Source organism: Salvia splendens, chromosome 16 (assembly GCF_004379255.2).
Source record: "Salvia splendens isolate huo1 chromosome 16, SspV2, whole genome shotgun sequence".
In the NCBI taxonomy this organism is placed as follows: Eukaryota; Viridiplantae; Streptophyta; class Magnoliopsida; order Lamiales; family Lamiaceae; genus Salvia; species Salvia splendens.
Window position 1 is genome coordinate 12,990,445 of NC_056047.1, and position 13,844 is coordinate 13,004,288.

A 13,844-nucleotide genomic window follows, 5' to 3' on the forward strand; every position below is an offset into this window, starting at 1 on the left:
TCATAACATGCATACTGAATCAAGGCATACCCGACTTTGGTATTGCAGTGGGAAATTTGGCATGCATGGCCATGAATTCATACCATGCATACCGAATATTGGCGCTATCGACCTCTGCACTATGCCTGCGAATTTGGTATGGAAGATATGAATAAGACGAATTCATACCTTGCATACAGAACTTTGGCACGACCGGCCCCCGACATTGTCTGTGCATGTTTGGAATGTAAGGTATGAATTAGGCGTATTCATACCATACAGTTGGAGTTTAGACATTAATGTATGAGGTGTCGAGTTCGAGCCCTCTTGACATCAGTTGTAATTTCCTCCTTTTTATAGTATAGGAGTTTATTTGTAATTGTAATTTAGGAGTTTATTTGTAATTTCCTCCTTCATATAGAATTTAAATAAATAAAAAAAAGCAGACACCAATTTTTATACTCCTAAAGCCCAATATCTTGTAATACTAATCCAAGCACATGCCATATTTATCGTACATAAAGCCCAATATCTTAATATAACTATATAAATCGTCAATACATATTTTCGAACAGCTGTCATTATATGGACTTCAATTGTATTGGATCCGCTTATTTAATCAAGTTCAGTATATGGACAGTAGGACCCAATAAAGAACAGGCCCATTTGTCTATATTAGATTTCATTAGAGATTGTGAGAATGTAAATGGTAGTGATGGGAAAATGTCCGAAATATTCCATTTTTTCATGTATGTAGTAACGCAAGAGATATAAACATTATTTAAAAAATTAGCAGACCTATATTGAAGCCTAACTTAGGTACATGTGGGTATCATCTTCCCATGTACAATACGGTGCTCTAAATAGATATGAAAGAATAAAGAAAGCTAATGTTACATCATTTTCAAACCATATCTAAGATAGGTAGGTGCTTGGACCAATTAAAAAAATCCAATACCTAAACCTTTAAAGAATTAGGTCCTATTGTGCCAAACACCATTCAATCTTTCTACCTATGATTATATATATAGGGTTGTATTATATACCAAACTAGTTTAATCATAGGGTTGTATTATATACCAAACTAGTTTAAAACACTGAATGCCAAACAGATCATTATATAATAACGCGGAGTTCATTACAACTTTATTTGTAGTTCATTATAGGGAATTATGATATTTAAAAACAATGACATCATCATGCATAATTTAGAAATCTGAAGTTCATTATAAGTTTGTTATTAGTTCATTATAATGAACTCCAGGTTATCATATAATGATGTTGCTCGGCGTTTAAGGTTTATGAGTGGTTTGGTATTGATCACAGTCATATATATATATATATATATATATATATATATATATATATATGGTTGCGTTAAAGATAGAACCATTCTTAAGTGTAGAACCTAGAACTCTACATATTTTATTCATTGGATGAGGAAAAAATGACGGTCAAGATTAAAAATCATACATATTAGACTATGTTTTCACGACATTCCGGACTCAACAAGTGAAAAAACTCACATGTTGATGGAAGAATGAATGAAACGAAGAAGAGTCCATGCATGCTTTATTTTTTCACTTATCTGCATTCACCCATTAATAATAGTTTTGGTTGTAATGGGAAGTTGTTGTGCAAATCAACACCATTGGATTAAAAGATCTAACGACCTCCGTTTGGCATTTGTTCTACGTTTAAGAATGGTTCTACGTTTAAGAATGGTTCTATCTTGATCACAATCCTATATATATATATATATATATATATATAGGGGTGTATTATAATGATAACCTCAATTTCCGTAATAACTCTATAACTAAATCTGGACCACACATTTTTAAAATCACGTGGTCTAGATTCAAACTTAGATTTACTTCATAAAAAAAAGCGCGGGGGTAAATAAGTCATTTCGCTCATGATAAAATTTACGTATCCAAATTTCGCTCATTTTATCAGTCAGTCAAAAGTATCATTTTATCAACTCAGAGTATCATTCTATCCGGCAAAACTATCATTCTATGCAATAAACCTAACATATATCATTTTATCAGTCAGTCAAAAGTATCATTTTATCAACTCAGAGTATCATTCTATCCGGCAAAACTATCATTCTATGCAATAAACCTAACATATATCATTTTATCAGTCAGTCAAAAGTATCATTTTATCAACTCAGAGTATCATTCTATCCGGCAAAACTATCATTCTATGCAATAAACCTATCATTTTATCATTTTATCAGTCAGTCAAAAGTATCATTTTATCAACTCAGAGTATCATTCTATCCGGCAAAACTATCATTCTATGCAATATACCTAACATATATCATTTTATCAGTCAGTCAAAAGTATCATTTTATCAACTCAGAGTATCATTCTATCCGGCAAAACTATCATTCTATGCAATAAACCTATCATTTTACGTGATATTTGGCGAAATTCAGAAATTAAATGAGGGAAATGACAGTTTTACCCCACGCTTTTTTTATGAAGCAAATCTAAGTTTGAATCTCAAAACTATCATTCTATGCAATAAACCTATCATTTTATCATTTTACGTGATATTTGGCAAAATTCGAAAATTAAATGAGAGAAATGTCAGTTTTACCCCGCGTTTTTTTTATGAAGTAAATCTAAGTTTGAATCTCAACCGCATGATTAGAAATATGTGTGGTCCAGATTTGGTTATATGGTTATTACGATATTTAAGGGTTATCATATGATCACGACTTTATATATATATATATATATATATATATATAGGTTAGTGGTCAAGATATAACTAATCTTAAGTGTATAACTAGAGAACAAATCTCAGCCACACATCTTAATGAAACAAATATTATTTATTTTAATAATACAAAATATGCCAAGGGTATTTTTGAAAATTACATTATGAAATTTATAACAGGCAACGTGATTCTGTTGTGCTGGAACTCTGCTTCTGCTGAACTCAATCAACATGATGACGGTGGATGGGGGATTTGGGGCTGGGGTTTCGGGCAGTTGTTTGGGAGGAGAGGTAAATCTTACTAATATTAGCATGATTATATAAGCTGGTGATAATTCACAGAATTGAAATGCTAATATTATGCCATGAGTTTGATCTTCCATAAATTCAAGCAAAAATAATGTAGATAAACCGGAAGCAAAGCGGAGACGAGAACGCAGTTGACGATCTGTTAATCGGCAGTTTCGAAGCAAGTAGAGACGATGAGGCAGACCGTAGGTTCACTATAAAAAATTTGACAGCTGATTTTCAGCTGCCTGGTGGATTATCGAAAGAGAAATACGGAGTAATTACTAATTACCGATTAAAAATAGAAGAAATTTATACGGAAATTAAGAAAAAAATTGCAAATTTTGTTTAAGAATCATATGTAAATCGAAAACTGAGTAATTCGATTAGAATAACGACACTAGGAAAAGAAAATCGAATGAAAAATCACTAAAACATCGGGCTTCACTGTTGACAGTGCGATTCGAAGCGTGCATACGGCGGTCAATAACTCTCGCCTAACAAGAATCTCTTGTTTACAAAACACATCACTCTTATTATGATTTTACTTCACTCTTGTTTACAAAACACATCACTCTTATTATGATTTTACTTCACTGTTGTTTACAAAACACATCACTCTTAGCATGATTTTACTTCACTGTTGTTTACAAAACACATCACTCTTAGCATGATTTTACTTCACTCTTGTTTACAAAACACGTCACTCTTATTATGATTTTACTTCACTGTTGTTTACAAAACACATCACTCTTAGCATGATTTTACTTCACTGTTGTTTACAAAACACATCACTCTTAGCATGATTTTACTTCACTGTTGTTTACAAAACACATCACTCTTATTATGATTTTACTTCACTGTTGTTTACAAAACACATCACTCTTACCATGATTTTACTTCACTCTTGTTTACAAAACACATCACTCTTAGCATGATTTTACTTTACTCTTGTTTACAAAACATATCACTCTTATTATGATTTTACTTCACTGTTGTTTACAAAACACATCACTCTTAGCATGATTTTACTTTACTCTTGTTTACAAAACATATCACTCTTATTATGATTTTACTTCACTGTTGTTTACAAAACACATCACTCTTAGCATGATTTTACTTCACTCTTGTTTACAAAACACATCCCTCTTAGAATTTGGTGTAGGAATTGTAAATGCATAACTATTAACGCTTCTTTAAGAAACTAATTTATTCCATAACATAAAGTAATTTAATTTAATTTACTACGTATTTTCGTGAATTGAATAAATAGGAAGTGTTACATTAAAGTATAATTCTTCGAATAGTTAATATTATGTAAATTTAATTTATCACCATCAAAAAGGAAAAGGAGTAATTCAGAGAAGTAAACATGGACACGAATTGTCGAATTATTTTTTCTAATAATATGCGTGGAAGGTGTTTGATGATAGTTGCCCTCATCGATTGGCGCCTCTTTCGAAAGGGAGGATTGATCAGTGGGGAAGGCTGCAGTGTGTTTACCACGGCTGGTGCTTTGGCGGCGCCGGCGACTGCAAATTCATTCCTCATGCACCGCGCGACGGCCCTCCGGTGAGTTCAATGATGAGGTGATCTCTGTTGTCTAATTTTGCACTCAAAATTTTGCACTCTTGTTTACAAAACACATCACTCTTATTCTGATTTTACTTCACTCTTGTTTACAAAACACATCACCCTTATTCTTATTTTATTTCACCATTGTCTACAACACACATCACTCTTATTATGATTTTACTTCACTCTTGTTTACAAAACACATCACTCTTATTCTGATTTTACTTCACTCTTGTTTACAAAACACATCACCCTTATTCTCATTTTACTTCACTTTTGTTTACTAAACACATCACCCTTATTCTGATTTTACTTCACTCTTGTTTACAAAACACATCACCCTTATTCTGATTTTACTTCACTCTTGTTTACAAAACACATCACCCTTATTCTGATTTTACTTCACTCTTGTTTACAAAACACATCACTCTTATTCTGATTTTATTTCACTCTTGTTTACAAAACACATCACTCTTATTCTGATTTTACTTCACTCTTGTTTACAAAACACATCACTCTTATTCTGATTTTAATTCACTCTTATTTACAAAACACATCACTATTATTCTGATTTTACTTCACTCTTGTTTACAAAACACATCACTCTTTGATTTTACTTCACTCTTGTTTACAAAACACACCACTCTTATTCTGATTTTACTTCACTCTTGTTTACAAAACACATCACTCTTAGCGTGATTTTACTTCACGCATGCTTACAAAACACATCACTCTTAGCGTGATTTTACTTCACTCTTGTTTACAAAACACATCAATCTTAGCACGATTTTACTTCACTCTTGTTTACAAAACACATCACTCTTAGCATGATTTTACTTCACTCTTGTTTACAAAACATATCACTCTTAGCATGATTTTACTTCACTCTTGTTTACAAAACATATCACTCTTAGCATGATTTTACTTCACTCTTGTTCACAAAACACATCACTATTGCAAAAAACCAAAGAAACACTTAACAGAATATAAACTCATTATTTATTAATTCACATAGCATAAATGGAAAGATAAGAACGAATACATCTAAATATCAAAATGAGAATAATGTGCATCAAAAAACAAAAGAATAATAGTAGCAGTGATAATCATAGAATATTAAAGAAAAAGAGAATCGAAGCAGCAGAAACGATGAACGTGCCGACCATCAAATGAAGAGGCGATAAGAAGCTTAACGCCAATCGAAATCGCACTCGTCGGCTCATAAGCCTTCGATGCCGTGCTGTTCGAACTCAACGGAATTTTGAGATCGCAAGCGATATTCGGCTTCACTCTGGTGGATTTCACGAACACAAACTTCATCCTGATGCGCAGATACGGCGAAGGCCCCTAGACGGGTCCAGGCCCGTAAGTTGTCCACCCTCAGACGGGTACAGGCCCGTAAGTTGTCCACCCTCAGACGGGTCCAGGCCCGTAAGCTTGCAAAGCCCCAAGGCAAGCCTTGTTTAGGCTCATAGGGGAAATTAATCCCAAGTTGCGGCATTCAGGAGTCGAACTCGAGACCTCCAGGATGGCGCGGTATCCTTGCCGTCCTCCTCAACCACTTGAGCTAGGGGTTGTTAGGAGTTTAGTAAAAACCAAGGCTAAAATTCTAATAACAAGCTAAAGACAATCATTATGATTTATGAGAGAAAATAAAATTTATCTTATGCGTGTGTAGTTTCAATGTTATTTTGAATTAATGACACATATTGCTTATAATTAAGAAATTAAAAGTCTATTAAATCTCCTATCAGCCTTATCATGAATGGCAGCATTCATTCCGTTGGTAATAGTTATTACTACTATTAATTTTCACATGTCTTGTGTTGTGGTAGGATATGGGAATCGGCTATTATTGTAGTACTTCCACTTTACAACGAAAATTTTGCCGTATTATTTCATAATTAAGTATGTTGTACGAAGAATTTTCTTAGCAGAAAAAACGTGGCAAAAGTATAATAACACTGCATTCTATTTAAGAGAGCAAGAAAGTAGAATAATATCATGTTTAGATTAGCAATCAACCTACAAAGTAAAGTATTATCCATTATAGTGAGTGCAAAAATATTAAATCATAATGTGAAATAATTTTGCATGCCCCTATACCTGCTTAGCTCCCTAATTGAGCTACAGTAATTAGGACTGTGAGATTTGACTAATTAAGTTTACAGCTCAATTAGGTAGAATATATAGTACTATGTTGATTGTATCAATGCTTAAACAAGGTTGAATAATACAGCTGTTGACCTCCTCCACTCAACAAAATTCAAGTCAAATTTGCGCAACTTACCACGCCTAACTCTAAGCCGACCACTCTATTTTTGTATATAAAAATAATACAAGTCTAAATTTATTTACAATTGCATCATTTTTAAATGAATCACCTCTATGATCTAGCTCGAGATTTTCCGACATTCTAATTTACGATTTTAGCCCGACCTTTAATGACGATTTGTAGCATATTCCACACTCTTCAATTTGTAGATGATTTAAAAAAAAATAACGTGGTAGTAGTCACGAAACAGTGTCAAATTATGGTAGTACGGAGTACTATATAATATTGCGTGTGAATAATGCATCACCATAAAAGTTCAAAATTAATTAATTATATACTACTATGAAGAATGGGATGCTTGTAGTCGTCGACACATGAGTAGAAAAAGAAGAGTAATTGTTTCTTTTGAGGGGCCAATTCACCTAATCATAGTATCTTCGCTCGTACGGTATCTGGTATTTCAATTTTGGTCATAATAATTTTCGATTTATCTTATAAATACAGATATATATTATCATTGCACATGTATGTGACGTTATTTTGTTGCTCAATAGTCTAAACTTTGTTGTGAAGTTCAATTTATAGGTTTAATTTTTAAAATTAAACAGTCTCAACTTGTTTCATAATTTGATTTTTTGGCATCGTTTTGGGTCATGATGATATTTAAAATAATACTCATTTTGGCTGTGATTTAAGAAACAATTAATTGCATATTTTTGTCAGATATCTGGTGCCAGTAAATAATATAGATCCACAAAATCGAACTAAAAAACGTAAGTTCATCCTGTTTAAAATATTTTTGATTGTTGGAGTTCTAAAACCAACTTGATAGCACAGTTAAACTATTTATTTTTTAAAATATAATTGGAGCACTAAAATATACCAAATTTCAGGATATTTAAAACTATAAAATGAAAATTCAGTGAAGTATCTTCTGACTCTTTTTTTCTGAATCAGGAAAGATGTAAGTTTGGTAAGTATCCGATAATGAATAATGAGTACCAAAAGGCTACCGACTTGCAATGACATGACACGCATGTCCTAAGGCTCTAATTAATCGACAAATGGAAATTTTCAAGACACTCAAAATGGGAGGAAGATCTAATGTTCTAGTGGAGTACAATTTATTTTATATACTATAGAGTAGTACTAGTATAATTAAAATAATGAATCATACGTAACATTTAATATTTAAAAAAAAAATAAAAACTTCAAAAGTTAGATTTGTCAACCACAATAATGGATAATAAAAGCAAAATTAAATGATAAAAATAGATAAAGGGAACAAAAATGAAAATTGAGCAACGTGAGTGCATAAATTGATGCCACAACTGAGTGGATCACCTATTCAAATGGTGAAGATGAAATTTAAGTGGTATCACTTTCTACCTATTTTCTTTGGTCCAAGTGTGGTTTAGTTAATAGTATCAGTATGCCTCAAATTAGTTTCAAACCAAACATAAAAATCCATACCCCACAAAATAACTCACTATATTATTAGGTTGGCAGTTGGATTTATTGATTTCTGTCGGTATGAGTGTCGGCCAATCGTTCGTTGCCGGGCGGTTTCTAATTGAAAATTTCTTTCATTCATATTTTACTGCTTTAAAATAAATATACACTTTATTTTTAATAATCACCAAAGATATTGGATCTATTTTTAATAAAAATTCGTTCCTACTTCACAGCTCACAAGTGGTGAGAAATTCAAAATCACGATAATGACAACAGAAAATGGATAGGCCGCCCTATAGATTACAAGTGTTTGTAAAATTAATTAATGCGCATATATGTTTGTACCTATGCATATTACTCCCTCCGTCCCGCACTACTCGCACTTATTTCCTTTTTGGGCGTCCCAAGTTACTTGCACTCTTTCCATTTTTAGTAAAAAATTTCACCTACAGCCGTCATTTTTGACTTTCCTATACACTCATTCCTTAATCTCCGAGCCGAAAATGAAATGAGCGAGTAGCCCGGGACGGAGGGAGTATTTATTATAATTATTTTATCATTTTCGCAATTAATTAGACATGTTACAAGACAAACAAGTAGTGGAGTATAGTATTTTGCAAGAATATATGAAAAAAAGGAATTAATAATGTTGCCCAAGATATGTATTAATAGCTTAGTGGGATCCTCCTCACACACTATATATGTCCCACCTTTATTTTTATTAACTATTGTTTGTGTATACTTTATCCTAATTAATTAAGGAGTGTACTTCAAATCCTCAAGAGCTTCTAATTTTTAAATGATGTTGGACTAATCTAACGTAAACTAATTTTGAGCGACTCTCTCAGATAATCCCACCAAATTCAAAAAAACAAATCCAGATATAGATTTCTCCTTGAATGGATGATTTAGAATCTGATTCGATCTTTATACAACAATATTCCAACCTTAATGTTGGGCACCAATTTTGAAATTTTAATAGTAGTAGTGACATGCTAGCCACCAACCATTAACTACTATATGATATTGCTGGTGACGAAATTAGTGAGATAGATGTCAATGTTGATTACTAAAGCAATTTACTTCAATCTCCAACATTTAATAACATTTGAGAAATTAAGATGATACAAAACAAAATTAAATTAAGATTATAAAATTCCAGTGGTTCCAAATCTCGGAACAAAAAAGAGAAGGGAATTAAATTAAATAATGGTGAGGCGAAATTGCGGGAGTTTAACGCGTTACAAGAATCAAAATCCTTAGTCCAAAACTCCAAGAGTATGACAGTATGGGAATACTCCTTTTTTTTCATTTAATCCTATTTTTAAGAACATTTTATGATAGAAAGACAAAAAAAAGATCTTTCAATATCACATCATATAGAACCTGTACCTCATACTCCGAACTTATATTTATTGCGATACAAATAATGGTAAATAAATTTGTTGCAGAAAATAAAATGTCAGTGCATTTTATAGTGCATAAATTTCGGGAAGTTGTTGAATTACAATAATACATACCATAAATTAAGTTTAAGGACTTCATTAACCTATGTAATGTTTCATCCTACACCCGCAAATTGGAGTAACTAATTGTCTGCTTCAGTGGACCACAATTTACGTGGTTTTATATTAATTCTACTTTTACTGGTTTGCGACTATAGACCATTATTCTTCTAGTATAACCTTTTCACTATCCTTTTATTTTCATTAGAAAAATTGTAGAAAGATAAAATCTCATTCTTATTTTATATACACACTAAAAAAAACTTAATTCAAATACATAAAAATCGAGACACAATTATTTATGGTGGAAAATTTTTAAAACTAATACCAATTTAAGAAGCAAAAGAAGCGTTTTTAAACTAAGGATAAATTAACTTAATCATTTATTTTGTTAGGATGCTTCCATTTGTGTCTTCTAATTTAGCTACAATGCCAACAAAAAAATATTTTTTAAAACGTTGGTGGTATATTTAGAAACACAAATTAACGTCATTAATTACATTAAAAATGTCTTTAACAGTTTTGTTGTTGTTGTAGACTTGTAGTGATATATTTGGCAAATTCTAAAACACATTAGTTTGCATTTCTTCTGTGGGTGACAAATTGTGCAGATTGAGTTATCAAATCAATGGATAATGGCCAAACCTAGTAGAGTTTAACATGGATCGATATATAAAGGAAATTTTCAACCTGAGCATAAACTCAATTTGCTACCTCCAAACTCGAATGCAATCCACGCACGACACGAATTGAACTTGTTAACGTCATTATATAATATGGATTGACACGACATAATAAAGACCTGAACCTGATTTAGATGATTAAAACCTAATAATACACGATTAAACATTATTCACACAATTCAAATATGATTTACATGATTAAAATATGATATTACAAGATTAAACCTAATTCTTAAACTTTATTTACATGATAAAAATCTGATTTACACTATTTAAATCTAATTTACACAAACTTAGAGAAAAAGATAAAAGTATAATATCAACTTGAAATTATCAGATTCCTAACAAGTCAACATAATAATGATACAAACTCAATAAAAGCTTTATAGGAGTATTAATTTCACGTATGTTTATATCGAATTTTTAAGTCGCGTAAAAAATCAGTTCTACATCTACTTCACTAAAGAGGTTTTCATCCAGCCAAAAAGACGAAAAGGAAAAGGAAAAAGATCCAGTTACAGTTGCTCTCGCTTTGCTTGCTGATGGAGTACGTACTAAACAAGCCCAACAGCAGTAAAGCCCATCAGCCTAAAACCCAAGAAAGAGTATCAGTCCGGCATGACTAAAGAGTTCAGTTCGGCACAACCAAAGAGTTCGGCCCCAGCCTACAGCTCGGTAAAAGCCAACCAATCAAACTCTGCTCTCAGGTCGGCATCAAGCTCTACTCTCAGATCGGCAAAAGCTGCTCGGCAATAATTCAGCAGTTCGGTCTCAGTATTCGACCGAACTAGGAGATAGTGGACTCATGCAGGATTTCCACCTCCACTACACCCACGATCTATTTAGTGGTGTCAAGCAGTCATTAACTCATGCAGGATAGTGGACCCATGCAAGATCGCCACGATCTCCACGACATCCACTGCCTAGTAAATGGTGCTGCATGCCACGATCTTGGTTCAATGTATAAATAGAACTTAGATCAGATAGAAAAGGGTTAAGCTCTAAAGAAGCTCTCTAGAGATAAAAGATCAAATAGCAAGTCTGTATTGTAAGCTGTAGAAAACAGATCAAGCAATACAACTCTGCCCTCTTTTCTTCCCGTGGACGTAGATTTACCTCAGTAAATCGAACCACGTAAATCTCTGTGTCGTGATCTGCATCTTCCAGCATTCATCACCATCAAAAATTCGCCAAACCATCACTGGCGCCGTCTGTGGGAAACAGAGAACCAAATTTGTGATAAAGCGAATTTTTGACCCTTTTTCCACCCCAAAAAAATGCATACCAGATCACATACTACCCGTAATACCGTTCGTGATAACCGTGAGGAAGCTAGTCCAGCTCGCAGGTCTGAAAAACGGCCTCGGGAGACATCTACCTCCGGTTCTCACGAAGAAGGAACAAGCCACTCCAGGAGAGATCGCACCGAGTCTTCCCAGCAGCCCGATTTAAATGAAGCTGTCAAGCTGTTCTTGGCCGAGAAGCAGGAGGAGTTCTTAACCTTCCTGCAGAAGAGCCAACAGCCGGAGAAGACAACGGCGGATTCTCCCTCCTCATCCAGACATGAAAGTCACTACCGCAGTAGTGACGTGTCTTCCAGGAGAAAGAATCCTCAACCCCGACATGTTCCTGTTCCTCCTCGGTACCGGAACCACAGGAGAACTCCATCTCCTCCGTACCGAAGAGATGTCGGGTTCGCCATGTACGGAGCATTAAAGACTCCGTTCTCGGACGATATCACCCGAACTCCTTTGCCGCGGAACTACCGGACTCCGTCGATGACTTATGACGGGTTAGTGGATCCTCATGATTTCTTGGGACGCTATCAGTATAACATGGCGAACCAGGGTCTCAATGAGGTCCATATGTGCAAGCTGTTCCCCGAGCTGCTCATCGGGAACGCCAGAAGGTGGTTCGACAGCCTTCCTCAAGGCAGCATTAGATCCTACCGAGATCTAATGGATGCTTTCCACAGGAGGTTCTTTCAGAAAGCGGAAGCCCGAATTACTTCGGCTCAGCTGCTTTCTATACGTCAAGGTCGCGACGAAAAGATCAGCGACTTCCTGACGAGATTCCATAAGGAATGCCTACAAGTAGATAATCTCAATGATCTACTTGTCATTTCGGCATTCCAAAATGGAATCCTGCCCGGAGCTCTCTACAGAAAGCTCGTGGAGTGCGGTCCGCAAACAGCTCAAGAAATGTGGGACATTGCGGACCAGTTTTCCCGTGCGGATGAGGCAGACCGTCGAAAACGGTCTTTAGACAGCTCATCCCGAGAAGAGAAAAAGAAGCCCGATCAAAGCGGCCAGGTGCTTCCTCGCCGAACTCCTTTTGAAAGAATTCAAAGGGCACCGGTACAAGGCAGATTGGGGCCACGTCTCAATCCTGAGAAGCCGCCCGCTCAGTTCGTACCATTAAACAAGTCAAGAGCGGAAATTTTCGAACTACATTCCGATATGTTCGAAAAACCAAAGCGGATGACGAAATCAGCCGCGCGGCGACCTCAGGATCAATATTGCTCCTTCCATCAAGCCCACGGTCACGATACTGAGGAGTGCCGAAATTTGGCTGCAGGTATTGATGTTCTTGTGAAAACAGGAACGTTAAAAAAATACCAAAGCAAGCAGCCGAAAAAGAACAAAAGGCAGAGAGGTGCGAACTGCAATCCTCAGGATCCGAAAAGGCATGAGGATCCCGAAGACGACGACGAGCCGCAATATGATGGAGTAATCCAGACTATTGATGCTCTCCCTGCCGGGAAGACTAAGTCGTCCCTAAAAGCAGAACGCAGAGGTTCCAATCAAGAGGAGCCAACACATAAAAGGCTGAAGAAAGACGAAGTGATTACATTTTCAGATGCCGATCCCGTCCCAGCCATCTCTCCTCACCAAGACGCTATTGTCATTCAAGCCGGAGTGGCAAACAAACTGATCCACAGGGTATTTGTGGATACAGGAGCGTCAGTCAGCATTCTTTTTAAAGAATGTTTCGATAAAATGGAAGTGGATCCAGCTCGGCTCAGTCCGGCTCCACTTCCTCTGAAAAGTTTCGCCCAGGAGGACACCCGCCCTGAAGGTATTATCAGCCTTCCGATCACGGTGGGAAAAGCGCCTACAAGCTCCAATACGATGATCGAGTTCTTTGTGGTGAAAGCTCGGTCCCCGTACAACATCATCCTGGGGAGAGACTGGCTCAACACAGTTCGGGCCGTTTGCTCTACTTATCACCTCACCATCAAGATCCCCACTAAAGGTGGGATAGCGGTCATCCGAGGTGATCAAAAGAGAGCGAAAGAATGTCTGCAGATTGCGCTTAAAAGTGCCGAACAATCAGTTCGGCACCATCAAG